The sequence below is a fragment of the Octopus bimaculoides genome, chromosome 21 (genome assembly GCF_046866305.1).
Source record: "Octopus bimaculoides isolate indiv1 chromosome 21, ASM4686630v1, whole genome shotgun sequence".
NCBI classification, from domain to species: Eukaryota; Metazoa; Mollusca; class Cephalopoda; order Octopoda; family Octopodidae; genus Octopus; species Octopus bimaculoides.
Window position 1 is genome coordinate 6,131,575 of NC_142948.1, and position 14,855 is coordinate 6,146,429.

Consider the following 14,855-nt stretch of genomic DNA (forward strand, 5'->3'; position numbering starts at 1 on the left):
ATCACTTGTGATTGGCCTCACTTATGATGCTGTTACAACTATATTGTGTTATGAGTATTTGGTCACTGTGACTGCAACTTCATGAGGTTATGTCACTGTGACCCTAGTGGGGTTTTTTTTATGTTTTATTTTGCAGATCTTCAAAAGAGCAATGTAATGAGTCTTAATGTCAACAAGGAATATAAACGTCATATCACCATTTTACTGTGATATGACATGGAATGCCGGCATTCACACATATTTACAGGAATGGCTGCGAGGTAAGAAGTTTGCTTTTGCTACACAGTCATTGTGTGGCACCTTGGACAAGCATTTTCTACTATAGCCGCAGGTTGATCAAAGACTTGTGAGTGGATTTGGTAGACAGGGACTGAAAGAAACCTGCGTGCGTGCGTGCGTGTGTAAATATATACGTAGAGTCAACGGGTGAGATCCAGTGATGCTCACTGTAGAAAACAGTCACCAATTTCACAGCAATGCACAACAAAATGCCTCAATGACTAAAACGGTCTCATATGGCTGATTGTCTCCAGAATCATGGACGTTGGGAAGAAACACATTAACAGTAATATAGTTAAGCTGGTAGTGTTAATAAATTTCATTGTAATGAGCTCAAATACCTAATTGGAAATTAACCTCAATGATTTATTTTATTAAAAGTATAAATATATTATTAGCTGAAAGTATGACTGATGATGATAACCATTGAACCAATTGACAAACAATGGTCACAGAAGTAAAAGTCTTGTTAGATTCACTGGTAGTTCTGAATCAAGTGTATTTTACTGGACACAATGGAGGATAGATAATGGTTGTGACTGATAAACTAACAATAGCATTAATGCTTCGAAAGACAAACTGTGTTGACAAGAATATAATACCTGCAGTGAAGGCATGTGGTGAAGTGGTTAGGGCATTCAGCTCACAGTCGTATGGTCATCAGTTCGGTACCCTGGTGGGGCACTGTGCCCTTGAGCAAGATATTTTATTTCACATTACTCCAGTCAACTAAGCAGTCGAAAAGGAGTCGTAACGTATATTTCAAACAACTAGACTTGTCCCACTCCATTTCACACTGAATCTCCCTGAGAACTACGTTAAGGGTCTGGATGTCTGTGAGTGCTCAGCCACTTGTACATTAGTTTCATTGATAGGATCAGCTGGAATCTTTGTCGCCATAACTCACAGAGTGCCAGTTTTGTAATATCTGCAGGGGGTCAATGAAATAAGTATCACTTTAGTATTGGGGTCAATATAATCAACTAGTCCCCTTCCCCATAACTTGCTGGCCTTGTGCCAAAATTTGAAACCAATACTTCAGCAACTGCAGCTCAACAGTTCTGACCAACCACACTGTTTCTTTATTCTTTGACTGACTGATTGCACCATGACATAAACTTTGCATGACTACAAGGTGACATCAATACAGTTCTGACTGATTACATTGTTATCCTGTTTAGCACCACCACCCAGGCCCTTAGGTGCCTTTTATAGAGTTTACTCATTTGCAAGCAATCCAACCAGTTCTCTAATCTGAAGTTATGAAGATATGCACTGCTTCCTACTGCAGCTACCCATGAATTGTGGTGCCCTTCGCCCTTTCTCCCAAATACTGACAGAAGCCTTGTAAAAGTCATGGTTGCTGCATTTACTTTTCTGTCTGAGCCAGGGGTGGGGAATCTTTTCAGTATCACAGACAATTGTAAGTACATAAGAACTTGAGCTGAGAAAAATAATGATCTTTTAATTGCACAAATATATTTCTAACTTAAATTACCATTTTAGTCTTCAGGCTTAAAGCATGATTTTCATATGGGTTTTCAGAGACTATAATCAATTAAAATTTGATTGTAGGTAAAATCTTGTCTGCTTATATGGCTTTTCCTCATAGTCTAAACTTTATAGTCTTTATAGTCTAAACAATAAAGAAAGTAACATGCAATTATAACAGACTGACTATAGTAAACGCAGATTCAAAGACCAGCTGAAGTCTTCCCTCCTTCAAGCTGGAATTAGCCCTAACACCTGAAAAACAGAAGCCACCGACTGTACATCCTGATGAAGAGCAATTCATTTTGGCTATTCCACTTTTGAGGAGAGATGAAAGACAGAAGAAGAAGCAAAAAGAAAGCAACTCAAGGCTCAACAATTCCAGCCAAGACCACCACCACCCACACTGCCATGCAATCAATGCCTGAGATTGTTCTGTTCCTGACTTGGCCTTCTGAGCCATGTCAGGTTTAAGCATCAAGGAAGCACCAGATGAACCAAACATGGACACAAGAGGTGCCAAACAATGACACTGTTATACAATAGTTCTGAGTGACTAACCATATACTGACTAAGCTTCTAAATGACTGGAGAAATAACAAACTAACATTGTGGTTTTGACTGACTGACACCATGAGGCAGACTACTTGCTAGAAATAGTAGCCAAATCTTCATAACAATGCACTATACTGTCTTATCTAACAAAAGGGTGCATTAGATAATATTGTGTTAAGCAGCCTTAAAAAGGCAGAATGGTTATGGCTAGAATTCATTTAATTATAGCTAGAATGCATTTAATCATATTTGATTTGGGATAAAACAAGTATTACAGAGAAGCATTGCTGTTCTGACTAACCAGATTGTTACATAACAAGCGACAGCTGACTAATTAACTTCAGTGTGACAACAGTTCTCATTAGTCCACTGGCAGTGCTGTAACTTTACGTCTCCGACGTGTTAATGAGGTTGCGATAAAAGTTGTGACTCACAGTGCAAATATTGCTATCACTGTTGCAAATGACTATGATGACAGCTAGAGAACTGTGACTAATTAAATGATATTTGATAACAGAAGTATAATATGCAAATGCTTTGTAATGCTAATCATGTAGTGACTTTAAATATATGTGTATCAAATAGATGCAGAGATGATAAATTGATTACAATAGTTCTCTTTTATTTTCTTCACAGTATCAGTAGTGTAAGTCTCTTCTGGCTTATTAAAATATATGTTCACTTCTGAAAGTTTGTAATTACAGGTCTCAATAAGGCAACAAGATGGCAGAATTGTTAGCATGCTGGGCAAAATGCTCAGTGGCATTTCATACATCTTTACGTTCAAATTCTGCCAAGGTCGACTTTGCCTTTCATCCTTTCAGGGTCAATAAAATAAGTACCAGCTGAATACTGGGGTTGATGTAATTAACTTAACCCCTTCCTTGAAATAACTTGCCTTGTGCCAAAATTTGAAACCAAATGGTACAATTTATAAAGGAAAAATAATTTCCAGTTACAGTTTTGAAAAAACAAAGTTTGAGTTAAAATGTGCAGAAGTAGCGTCATAAATTAAGTTAAAATACTTGTGATATATGTGTGCTGTTAAAGGAAAATATTACAGAAATAAAAATAAAAGAAATCCATATAAGGGACCTAGGAGAATAGAGATATCACATTTGGGATTTCATTCAACTAAGACACGCTTCTTGATGAGATTAACAGAACAAGAATAGGAGTGCTTCCAATCTGGCTGAATTCTGTGTAAAAAAGAGAAGGAAAAGAAAAGACAGCTTGACCTTTCTGTATATCTGCTGAGAAAAGAGAAACAACTTCTTGTCAAGGATGACTTAAAGATAGGTGTTCTCTCAACTGGTTCAAAAGAGTCAGTGAAGAATGGGGAGAGGATAAAATTTTTCTTGGTTGCCTTAGGGTTACTACATTAATCCTTGTGATACAAATATACTCAAAACAGTAACATTACAGATGAAGGATTAGCAAGTGAATGTGCATGATGTGTGCCCTTCCATACAAAATGAATCTGTAGAAAGTGAACAGACAATGGTATGTGTGTCTGAAGTCCAGCTCTCAGTGTGACTGAACCCAAAACCATGTGTTTGAGAAGCAAGTTTCTTGCCACACAGCCATGCCTGCACCTATATGCTAAATAGATTTTCGTAGGGCAGATTGAGCTCCTTAGTTATGGTGAAAGCAATCAATCTAGAAGAAGGAAAACTAAATTAATACCCACTTCCAACATGCCTAAGCCAGCACAGATGATAAAGAGTGCATTCTGCCACAGGTGGAGACAGAGGGGAAGCAAATGAATGATGAATGTTGCTCATATTCCTCGAATGAAAATTCTTCTTACAAAAAAATTTTTCATACTAAAAAAAAAGATATAGTGTGAAAAGAAATATTGCTGAGATAAGAATAAATGAACTCCATACATATCCCTGTCAATGGAATAGATACAACAATTTGTGCTTCGTTCAACTATATTTTACTAGATTTTGAGGCTAAAAGAGCGAAAATAGAATGACAGCATTTGTTCCATTTGAACTGATTGAAAAAGAGAGAGAGCTACAACAGTTTGCTCCAACATATTTGCTAAGGAAAGAAAGAATGAAACAGATTTGAATTCTGCTCAGATAACCAAGAATGGCTAAAAGTTAAATGCTCTCTCGTTGGTCCCAATGCAATCAATGAAACAGAGAATGGCTGAAATTTCTTTTGATTGCTTAAAGCTCATTAGATCTTCTACAATTGATCCCATTATCTTTGCTCAGATCAAGACTATGTTGAAAACTTAATCAAACACTTATTTTGTTCTTGTATTTATTTGAAAAACATGATTAAAAAATCCATACATTCAAGAGCCCCGGTCAAACAGCAGAAAACGGTCCAGTGGCTAAGACTCAGAGGAGGTTTGCTCCCAAGACGTGTGTGACACAAGCCCATCAGTGTATGAACATGCCATGATATCACATGAACCAGTTTTCTTGTTTAAAATTTGAATGGGTCTTATGCCTCAGAGATAAGACCAGAAAAGCAGAAAACCAGTAGAGTCAACTGAAAATAAACCAGCAAATGCCAATGGGAAATCACTAACGTAACTTAATCCAAGAAAAATTATGAAACTTCAGACTTTGGCATGGAGATCCATGACTGCCAACACCTGTAGGTATGACACATAGAGAGAGAGAGAGAGGCAGAGAGAAAGAGTGAGAGAGTGTGTGGGAGTGAGAGAGAGTGTGGGAGAGAGAGAATGTGAGAGAGAGAGTGTGTGAGAGAGAGACAGAGCACACACATACTTCTGAAAGGAAGAAACTTCAAACATATCAAGTCATTTATTCCATATGATGTTACTGATTCTGAATTTCAATACACCAATCCTGGCTTTTACAATGAACATCTAGACAATATTATCCAATGTGATCTAGATCAATTCTGACAGCAAATCTCTTCAGTTCGAGCTATCTCCTTCAGATGTGATGCTTCAGCTGATAGAATGCAGAAGGATAATCAGTTTGTGCTACAGAAAATTACAGACAACCACAGAGAAGAAAGTACACTTTTCTTGGGAATTGGTGAAGTAATTCAATCTAGTACAGCAGGGCATGTGGAAATCCTTTCTAAAGACACAAAGTAACTTTTAAAATTCAATGATATTTTCAGAAACATTACTTATAACTGAAGGAAAAAATAGGGACAAAGGCACAAGAGTTTATGGGTACAGCTGGATTCACTTGAGAAGTTCAATACAGTGTATCCTATGATGAAATTAGTATGTGCAGTACATATCTCAGCGTATACACTAAAGTATGTTGCACAAGCCAGTTGCAGAAATTCAACATATCAATGGAAAGGCTGATGGAATTGTCTTTTTTTTTTCCTTTATAACCACAACAAACATCAGAGTTGGAGCAAATTGCAGTAAACGACTAATTCCCTTTAGAATAACTTTCCCTATGGCAATGGTTGAAGGGAGATGGGCAGAATTTTCTTTGAATTTCATGGATGCTGTTCTGTTTTATGGAAAGCATTAGTTATTTGAAGCCTATTTGCCAACGCCATTAGTTATTTGCTCACAACAGAATGATGTGAATCAAACTAACTGCTTTGGGATATTTCTTCTTAATGAAGACAATTTCCAACCGATGTGATTTAAAGCAGATGTTTCATTTTTATTTAATAATTTTCAGCACTACTTCGGAAATTCAGATCTTTAACAAGAAGTCCAAGTGCCTTATGGAGATACTATAACTTAAAAGTTGGGAGAAAACACTGCTTTAAACTTGATAAAACAGCCAACTTTGATAAACAAATGTATCCTTGTGGATGAAAGAAAGATAACCACCGAAAAGAAATAATTTTGCCACAGAATTCAGAAGTCTTAATGATGTATATAATGAAGTCAGGTGGTGAACTGGCAGAATCAAGGGTACGCCAGGCAAAATGGTTAGTGGCATTTAGTCTGCCTTTACATTCTAAGTTCAAATTCTGCCAAGGTCAACTTATTTTTCATCTCTTTTGGGGTCGATAAAATAAGAACCGGTTGAATAGTGCAGTTGATGTGATTGGCAGCCCCAACCTCAAAATTGCTGGCCTTGTGCCAAAATTTGAAAGTGATATCTATTATTAAATAATGTGTACCCTTGAAGGCTTGGAGTTGCTATAGCATGGATTGCCTTCTGCAAGCTAATGGCAAATCATGGAAGCCTAATATCTTTGAAGGTGTTGGTCTTGATACAGATTTGTCAGAACAGGTAAATATGAAACAAAAACAACAGAAGTAGCAGAGTAATAGAAAGTAATAGAAAGTCATGCAAACAAGTTCTACAAATCATGTGGACAATGAATTTTTCCCTTTCAAGATTTTGAGTAAAATTCTTGTAATCAATCTATTGATTTCACATTGGATAACTTCTTGTAATTTGTCAAGAATTACCTGGCAAATCTCTTCTATAAAACTGTATGACAACGAATTATTTTATACATAAAAATGAATATACTAGTGTTAGCCAGTTCTGATCCCAGGCCTGCCACTTTGTATTGATAGGCTTGGTCAGTTGGTAGTGCACAGATACTCTACTGGTATGGTCATGTGATGCGTATGGACAAGGACAGTTGTATGAAGAAGTGTTGCACAGAAACTCTTTGTCTAACTCAATCTGTCATGGATTATGAATGTCAAATGAAGACAGAAAAAGAAATGCAGGCTTAACAACCTAGAAAAAAAGTTACAAATAAAAATGGTTCACAAACTCCTTTAATTGATTCATGCACTATTCCTTACAAGAATTATACGACATTTTATACTAACGGTGTAATGATTAATTATGTGCAGGTGTTTCTTGTTTATCTTTGTTGTTTGTGGTTATATTTGAACCAGCTATTGTTTTATAAGAAAAATTAGATTATTTATGCATATAAAGAAGATATTTCTGATATATACTTCTAAACATGTGAACAATTTACTACCAAAATGCTTGTAACATGTGTAATCTATTTTGGAAAGTGTCTACCTCTTTTTACTGAAATATAAATTCTAGTGATACAATTCATATCTAATTTAGTTGCTGTTGATGCTGTAAGCATGCATGGACGTCAATTTTTCCAGACTTTAGAAAGTGCTTATTAAGTTACCTTTCTCTAATATTTGTTCGTATTTAAATATTTTTGCCAGTGTGACTGTGTGGGGTTAAGCAGTTTGCTTCCCAACCACATGGTTCTGGGTTCATCCCCACTGCTGAGCACCTTGGGCAAGTGTACTGTACTACTGCTCCAAGCCAACCAAAGCCTTGTGAATGGATTTGGTAGATGGAAACTGAAAGCAGCCCAGCGTGTGTGTGTGTGTGTGGGAGGGGGAATTAGTATTTGTTCCCCACCACTGCTTGACAACCGGTGTTGATGGTTATGTCCCCATAACTTAGCGGCAAACGAGACTGATAGAATAAGTACCAGGCTTTAAAAAAATTAGTACTGGGATCGATTCAGTCGACTAAAATACTGCCAGGCAGAGTTAAGCATGGCCGCAGTCTAACGAGTGGGGAAGATACATCTCAAGTGATATTTCTCAGCATAATTTTGAGTAGAAATAAATATATATACAATCAATAAGTAAAAACTACCACATTTGATCGCATAAAAGACGCACGGGTGTATTTGACGCACCCCAATTTCAGCAGCCCGTATTCAGGAACAAAAGTTATTTGTGAATTTAAAGCTTATGGGATGCTTAACTTCACATGTAGAACCTGGGAGACTTTTTTGAGCCATTTTTTGGAGGGAAAAAATGCGTCTGAGTGGTTCTCAACCAGATTCCATATAAGATTTTGCTAAAATTTATGTGCAATAAACAGGAAATTATTTTTACACTACACGATATATTTGAACATTTTTTTTATACAATCCCTAATAATATTTCATCAAAAAAATATCTCTTTTACTTGTTTCAGTCATTTGACTGTGGCCATGCTGGAGCACCGCCTTTTTAGTCGAGCTAATCAGCCCCAGGACTTATTCTTTGTAAGCCTAGTACTTATTCTATCGGTCTCTTTTGCCGAACTGCTAAGTTACGGGGTGTAAACACACCAGCATCGGTTGTCAAGCGATGTTGGGGGGGGGGACAAACACAGACATACACACACACACACACACACACACACACACACAAATATATATATATATATATATATGACGGGCTTCTTTCAGTTTCCGTCTACCAAATCCACTCACAAGGCTTTGGTCGGCCCGAGGCTATAGTAGAAGACACTTGCCCAAGGTGCCACGCAGTGGGATTGAACCCGGAACCATGTGGATCGTAAGCAAGCTACTTACCACACAGCCACTCCAACAGGAATTTTTAGACATCGAATGGCTACGAGGATTCCCCCACTCCCTGAGTAAAATAGGAATCAAAAGGTCTATAGGCAAAAAAAAAAAAAAAAAAAATGGTTGAGAACCACTGCGGTAGGTACAAAAAAAACATGCACGATTGCTCAGAATAATCGATGGAGCTTGCACTGCCAGCAGGGAATGCGCAAACCGTGCAGTGATTAATTTTTTTCATTTTAGTTTTTTTTTTTTTTTTTTTTTTTTTTTTTTTCTGTACACCTTCGGTCCTTCCTATTTATAAAGAAATAAGAAAACTGGCTGTCAAAATTTGCAGTGAAACAAATTCTATGTTATCTTATAAAATAGGTGATATTGCTTGAAGTCATGTGTGCCGAAAATATTAAATGACGTCAAAGGAAATCCCCTACAAATCAGAGGAAGTGACGTTTTTCCGTACATCATTACGCGGGTTTTTTTTTTTTAAATAAATATATCAACATGATTTCTAAAGGTCACAAACAGTAAGTGAATCAACTTATATTTAGTTTATTATATGTAGTATGTATCACATGCAAGACAACTCGTGTAATTGTGTACAATATATAGCATTTAAAAACTTCTAGAGATTCCTTCTAGATACTGTATGACTAAAAGAAAGAAAAAAAAATGGTCGCAGCTAGAGTGCCTTTGATCATGATGGGGCTGCCTGACCAGGTTTCACCTCAGATTACGCAATAAGAAACCTCAGCGCAGATTCCCGACCTGTTAAAAATAGCAGCTAAATCTCTAAATGACATCATACAGGTTTTAAAAATGGGAGAAATTATATATTGGATAATGTAATCTTGCCTCGATAAAAAACGGGACGGGATAGATTGAAAAGTTGCGACCATAGCCTTCTCAGTTAAAGCTCACTGGATGCTAAAACAACTAAGCACTCCCCTCTGAGTCTTCTTAACCTATATAAGAAAATGTATAAAAGGCTGCAGGCTTGAGTCTTCTTGCATAGTCATAATGCATCTCAATTGAACTTGTTTTGTGTATTTTTAGCAACTTCGTCAGTGTCGCAATATTGAAGTTAATGGACTCGACGAGTTACTCAACTCAAGCAGACAACTTTCACGATCCCGCCGTCTTGTATATCTAACACTACATTGTCTAATGTGTCTTTTCTATTTTTTAAGACGATGGGGTGTGATTTGAGGTCATGTAGTTACTATATCCAGGAGATCAAACGATTACATAGAAACTGCTTCTGGCCTGCTAACGCGCCAAATTTTTGTTTATCCTTAGGTCAGCCTTGATCAGGTAGACATGAGTAAAAGGCATTCTAGCCACGACCCAGGCCTTTCGCCAGACTTTGGTGACTGGGTGGGCACTACTATGACCATCCTGTCCCCTACCCCAGATTCAACATATAATTTTTAAAGCCATCATAGAGTAACTTGCAGGGGATTTGACTGTTATATCTAATAAATCGAATGCCTGCATAGAGGCTCCCTCGTTGGCTCACTGCACAGTTTGATGGCATACTACATACAGTTAAACTTATTAACACTCGATACGAAGACATAGCTACGACGATATAGTCGGTTTGGATACTCCAAAAAGAACCAAGCCTCATTAACACAAAAGTAATAAACAAACATAGAACCAATCCAAACCAAACCAATATCGGTAAAGAGCAGGTGTCCCCATCTTTGTAGTGAAATATTACACACGGAAACGCAGGTGATTAGAAAGTGCGCGAGGAATGTAGAGGTTAACAAATGTCAGTGGATTGATTTGGCAAATGTGTGTTTATATATATATATATATATATATATATAACAATTGAAGTTCTATATTCTTGTGACATTTATGCTTAATTTATGTCTGATGTGACAAAGATGTGGAGTAAAATAAACTAGGAAAGGAGGAATGGTAGAGAAAACGAAAACAATTCATTTTCTGACTTCTTATATTTCGAAGTTTTGTCTGAGTTTATCTCTCTCTCAAAAGGATTCCTTGGATCTTTCTGATTTGGCGGGCACCATTTTTTATTTATGTTCATGTGCGTGTGTTTTGGGATGGAGACGGGTAAAATGGACCTATCTGTTCTCCTGACTATTCAGGTATATTTTATTGCATTTTCAAACTAATACGGTGAATTGATAGAGAAAATTTGCTTCAAATCTTCGCGTTCGGAATTCATATTCCACCGAGGTCGACTTCGTCTTATTCTTTCGCGGTCTATGGAATAAAAGTACTTGTCCAAGCCAATAGATTTATAAAGTAATGCATCGGACGAGATGATTTGTTGTACCATTCAAACAGCAACGTCTGCGACAACACTGATGTCGGGCCGTGCCAGGAGGCAGTCCTTCGATATCACTCGTACCCTCTAGCTATGACACCGATGTTGTCAGAATATTCTGACAAGGTAACCTTCGGTATGAGGATACGTCGTTCACTCCCTTTTTCACCCTAGCCTCTCTGTATCTGATCGCGTGTACTAATGCCGACGGTTACCTTGTCAGAATATTCTGACAACATCGGTGTCATAGCTAGAGGGTACGAGTGAGGGCGGTCCGCTCCGGACGAAATCTTTAATGGGGGCGGCACTTTTAGACAGTATAAATCTATATAGAATGAGGGAGGGCGGGATTGCCCTAAATTTTTCCATAAATTTTTTAATGTCATCTCTATGTAATTGCATTCGCTCCCCGACCCCGTATTCACTTTTGTATTGTCCCCTCTATGTTTGGCCCTTGTGGCCAGAATAATATTAACTGCAAGCTCAAGGGCCACCACAGAAGACACACTCGAGCAACTCCTCTGGAAGAGACTGCATGCACGAACAGCTAAGTGATGTCCTTCAAGGCCTTAGCATTGTAGAGCAAAGCCATTGTCTTATGAGACATACCGACATCTCGGAATTAATGATAGTTTGACCGTTTTGGAAATCCCTCTTTTCAATAAAGATTATACATTTCCGAGCTGTTAACCTCATCTTTATCATGTATGTTCTCCAAAGTTAAATTTAATTGACCAGAAAATTATAATCTTGTTAACAACAATTCAGACAATTTATCCCACAAAGTAATATTAGAAAGATAATGTGTTAAAAGTTCTTCTCTATCTTTATCAGTCTTTTGTGATTCCTCGACAAATTTACCATGTTAATAATCACTATCAACTTTGTTTAGCCTGTCATAATAATTATATAATAATAAATACTTCACTTACATAATATAAAACATGACTGCGATTTCATCTACAAGCTTCCTACGTTTTTTTTTTTTTTTCAAGTTATGAACTTTTATTTTCATGTCTTCTTTTTTCTTATTGTTTCCAACATATTACCATATTTTTATTATGTTGGACAATTTCTATTAGCAGACAACAGTTATATTATTTCTTTCACATCTAAGATGCTTTACTAGAATATTAAATCGACCCAGTATTTCTTGACTCGTACTTTATATTATCTATTAATCAAAATCTCTAATTAAAAGAGAAGAAAGTAAATGAAATGTTAATTGAAAAAAAAAAAAACTATTTCAAATGTGAGCAAGGGCATATCTATGCTATGAACTTCGATTACGGATTACCGGTTCGATCCCACAACGTCACATTTCGGTAAGCATGTTTCTTTTGTAACTTCGGTGTGAGTGGTGTTAGGTAGATGGAAATGGTACAGAAGCCTGTAGCGTTTATGTATGTGTGTCTGTGCGTCTGTTTTACATTTTAGTCGGAAAGAAACAGCAATGTCTATGACTCTTTCAGGAACTAAGTGGTGAGTGGGGGTATTAAACAGGGCAACAGTTTAACATTATCATTTGTGTGTGTGTATATATATATATATATCGGCTACTGTATATTGACGAAAAAAAGGAAAAATAAGAAAATCGTTAATTTACAGATAAAGTACCATGAGCTAATTCTTCGGCATCAATTTAGTCATTGCTTTGTCATTCTCGCCGTCAGAAATGCAGTCGGTGCTTGGTCTGTTGCAAACGTGTAACCAACGACGCTATTCTTCACAAATAGCGATTTAAAATATAACGATGTAGTCTGTTAGAAAAGGTTCTACTTTACACTATTTGTATGTATACGTTTGTAATCTGTAGTTTATGCTGTAGTTTATATGTTTATTCTTTCGGTTCCATCATACAAGCATGAAATGATACCAAATGGTGTAGCGTGGTGTGTGCAGACCAGCCAGCGGTAGCCACTTTATGTACACAGGAAGGCTAAGGGTGTCCTGTCTAACACATGTAAAACACAGGACATATTTCTTTGGCATCCATGCATCATATGTGAAACATTCTTCCTTTTTTTTTTTTAACCACCAAAGCAAGTAGGGATTTAGGAAAAGAAAGCTTTATATTACGTAGAACATATGAAACGAGGGCTAAATAAAAGTTTGAAAACAAGCATAGACTTTTAGGACAAACTTATGAAAATGTTTTGGACAGGCAAAGTTAACGAAGGGTTTGGCTGTTTTGACTTCTACACAGGAAGGCCAAAATCCCAGGCTACGCCAGTCTGCTTTACATGACATTGATATTATCCCAACTCCAAGCATCAGTGTTATTGCAGAATTGTTTGACTGGAAAGAGCCGGTATAGATACTGCATGGCGTCTTGTCCGGCGCTCTTTTTCACCGCCTTAGACTAGTATAATTTGTGTTTTCATCGACCCCGAAAGGATGAAAGACAAAGTTAACCGCGGTGAGTTCTGAACTCAATGCACAAGATCCGGAATATACAATCTCTATCAATTTGCCACTAAATGAACTTTATTATTTTAAATTCTTAAAATTACCTTATATTCTTGTTTAAATTTTACCATTGAAGGCTACAAAACCTCAAGACCGTTTTGTTAGGTCTCTCGAAGACTGACAAACACCAAGCCGGATACTTACCTATCCAACTTCATATTTACACAAATTTTTGTGGACTTCATTTTGAAACATTATACGAGTTGGGTAAGAAAGAAGGAATTTGACGATGTTATTGCATTTATACATTATATTAGCGAAACAAAGAGCAAGTGGGTGGAGCACTGGTCCACAAACCACATGTTGAGTTAAGAGGTCTTAAATTGAAATCGTGTAGTTAGTGCTTTGCCAGCTGAGGCCTCATTCGAAAAAGGATATAGAAATATAATGTTTTCGGCAAATGTGTGTATGTGCACGTACATGGGAGCATGTGTATTAAAACAGAATATTTCAATCAACCATGTAAACACCTAGGACACACGTCATTGAATTGTAGAAAATAGAATTAAAAAAACTGAATGACAAAGTAAAGACGACGACGTATGACAAAAGAAATGGAAGGGGGTAAATGTAAATATATATATATATATATATATAAAGCATTATCCAGGATAAATAATAATAATGAAAAAAAAAAATGAATTTTGTTGTTTCTACCTACCTTAACAGTGTCCTCAACAGAATTTACCAATCCTGGACTCCTCTTCGGTCGACTAGCCATGGACATAAAGAACTCATGGACAAAAACTGACACATAAACATATATATATATGTATAAATAATGTCTCTTCTTAGGTAAAATCCAAGTTAGTTTGAAGACTGTACACAGTATCCATGTAACACACAGGTTTCACTGATTTTCTTTTTGTGCGTGTCGGCGTGTCGTCTGCGTGTAAATAAAGTGTATACCAGTATTATTTCTGCGTTAATCTTGCTAAAGAATTAGTAATACTAGTAGTAAGAAGAATTAATGGAATTGTTGAGAGAGAGAAAGGCGAAGGTTTTAGAATTGAAAGTATCGTCTGCAAACAAACACACGACGTTTGCTTAGGAATGGAGAAAAGTGCAGCCGACAGCTGAGAGCACCAAGCAACAACTATCTTACCCTTAATATTTCTACTACATAGACATAAACATACGTATAGACAGGTTATATTATATTTAACAACAATAATTAAGCGTCATCGTCGACGAAGGTAATAATTAAATAATAAATAATAATAATGACGACTTTGAGTATATGAATGAAACCCTTAACAAGTAGAGGTAAATTGCTAAGGTTTAAATGGCTATTAAAAAAGCGTGGTTTTATTATTATATGAAATAAAAAGGTGCAGCATGAGACGTTAATGACGCCCATACCGCAATGGAAGTGGTTAATATATATGTATAATATTAAATTATATATAGTAATTTTGTAAGGGGTTAATTTTTCAATTTTTTTCTGTGGAATAATGATTTCTTGCTACGAGTATCAATTTATATT

At 36.6% G+C, this 14,855-nt stretch overlaps 1 long non-coding RNA gene across 1 annotated transcript in view; it reads right to left on the reverse strand.

Annotated features, from left to right (window-relative positions):
- The window catches only part of LOC128250452 (uncharacterized), a 288,580-nt gene that overhangs the window by 273,391 nt on the left and 334 nt on the right, over nucleotides 1-14,855 (reverse strand). The window contains exon 2 of the long non-coding RNA XR_008266466.2: nucleotides 14,031-14,255. This is a non-coding gene — a long non-coding RNA (uncharacterized LOC128250452). The remainder of the gene's footprint in view (nucleotides 1-14,030; nucleotides 14,256-14,855) is intronic.